Source organism: Limulus polyphemus, unplaced genomic scaffold (assembly GCF_000517525.1).
Source record: "Limulus polyphemus unplaced genomic scaffold, Limulus_polyphemus-2.1.2 Scaffold4096, whole genome shotgun sequence".
NCBI lineage: Eukaryota > Metazoa > Arthropoda > Merostomata > Xiphosura > Limulidae > Limulus > Limulus polyphemus.
In genome coordinates, this window is record NW_013669706.1 from 79,929 (window position 1) to 82,084 (window position 2,156).

The 2,156-nt window shown below is 34.7% G+C and overlaps 1 protein-coding gene across 7 annotated transcripts in view; it reads right to left on the minus strand.

The window, feature by feature from the left end:
* LOC106470579 (metallophosphoesterase domain-containing protein 1-like) overlaps positions 1-1,588 on the minus strand; it is a 37,828-nt gene extending 36,240 nt beyond the window's left edge. For 2 of the 7 annotated variants that reach the window (XM_013931142.2, XM_022399190.1), the window contains exon 1: positions 247-1,411. The gene's annotated coding sequence lies outside the window, so the exon portion shown is untranslated. Of the gene's footprint in view, positions 1-246; positions 1,428-1,568 lie in introns of those variants that run through there. The other 5 variants (XM_022399187.1, XM_022399183.1, XM_022399185.1 and 2 more) reach the window with 5 other exon arrangements.
* Between the last annotated feature and the right edge of the window lie 568 nt (positions 1,589-2,156).

A 2,156-nucleotide genomic window follows, 5' to 3' on the forward strand; every position in this document is an offset into this window, starting at 1 on the left:
TGACCCGCGGGTCATAGGCTGCCGACCACTGTGCTAGCCTATACTACTGCCAATGGCAACTTATTTCAGAAACCAATCAACCTATTATAAAAATAAATCTGTCTTAACTGGAACCTAGCCTGTCTTTTCTAAATTTTAAATTTATGTCCTTTCATTCTATCATCTTCAAAATAAAGCACAGCAAGTTAAAGGCTTTTATCTACTGGATAATCTTGTACATTTCAATAAGATCACCCTGGATCTTACCTTTCACCTTACAAGTGATCTTAACATATCTTTACAAGATAACTCTTCTATCCCTGCAATCATCCTAGTGTGGCATATGAATATGCCACATGTTTCTATCTTTATGTTGTATTACACTATTTATTCTGAATTTCTTCTTTGTTTTGAATATGTGCAAGGTTCACATAACATGTGGTCAAGAAAACCATTAAGTTGATCTTGTTTCAAGTTTGATTTCTCCTTGTTTCTTTGTTGTTCCCAAGAGCAGATAATACCCCTTACCACATGGAGAAAATATTGTTTAACTCGACCCATTTTGTAATGATTTCAACAGCAATGTCCTTCAACGGTTGATCAGGCAATGTCTAAAGGTTGTCTAAGTTGTAATTAGAATAACAAATCACATTGGTAGTACATGTTGCTATGGACAAATGCAAGGTTTCTTGAGAACTAAAGAATGTTGCATTTAAACAGCGTGGTAGGAAATGGTAGGAAGAGCCAGTAAAAGTCAATGTCCAGTGTAAGTAAACAGTAAGCACACACAGTGTTTCATTTTAATAATAAAAATTGCGCATTTCTGTTTTACACTTCATGTCCAGTCTTGTTATTTCATTTTACATCAACTCAGTAAGAGATTTAGTACCACTAAATAATCGATACTGGTGGATCTATCCAATATGGCTCTAAGGCTAGTTCATTTTTACCTTGATATACCACAATAGTAGCCAGCCTCTTAATCCTTTCTAGTAAGTCAATATCCTTTGTTAGATACGGAAATCAAATGTACATAATATTCTAAATGAGGTGCCCAACTAGCGATTTATATAAAGATAATTACCTCATTTTACTTGTAATCAATGTCTATAAATATATTACCAAAAGAAAAAAATGGCATATTACAATACCAGAGCACTTTCTGGGTGGCCTGAGTGACTTAAATTTACTATTAGCAACAGAGCATTAACTTGATGGCACTCTACTGATTTTCCTAACAAATAGCCTAGCATGGCCAGGTGATTAGGGCTCTCGACTCGCAACCTGTAGGTCACACGTTCGATTCACCTTCCCACTAAACATGCTCACCCTTTCAACTATTGGGACATTATAATCCTACTAGTTGTTGGTAAAAGAGTAATCCAAGAGTTGATGGTAGGTGGTGATGACGAACTGCCTTCCCTCTAGTCTTTCACTGATAAATTATGGACAGCAGATAGCCCTCGTGTAGTTTTGCGCAAAATTCAAAACAAACCAAACTAACCTAATTAAGAATCAGCATCAAAAACCTTTGTAAAAAAATCTAGAACCAGTTATAAAAGAACTAATACATTTTATTATAAGCATACTTGGGAACTATGAATTTTACCCAGTCTCAGGGAAATCCTTGGTTTCTGGTAAGGGTAGTTTTTTTTCTGGCATTGAGCACGATACCTTTGTATGTATTTTTTTTTGTTCCTAATTTCTTATTTTCAATGATCTAATTATTTAGATCAGGCTATGTAAAACTTTGTGTGGACAGACCATGCAATGGAAATTAAGTAAAATGTAATTATGAACAGTAAATAGATTTTTGGACATAGTTGTTGTTGGTCCATCTCAGCCATCCTATTCACTAAACTAAACTCTAAAATAAAAGGAAAACACTCAAAAACAGCCTTTATTATTCAAATATTTATCAAGCCTTTCCTTAATTTAACTGCATCTACCATGTCTGATGGCAATTCATTCCAAAAGCCAACCACCTTGCTAGAAAAATAAAGCTATTGTTACGTCTCCGTTTGTTAATTGATTTCCCGGAAATTCGTTCCGACGAAACTTTAGCGACACAAGTCCTTACTTAATAAAACTGGTTTATTCTTTCCGAATATAACTTTACGATACACTTAATATCAACAATCGCGCTAAAACAAACGCTATAACAACGAACGTGCTCA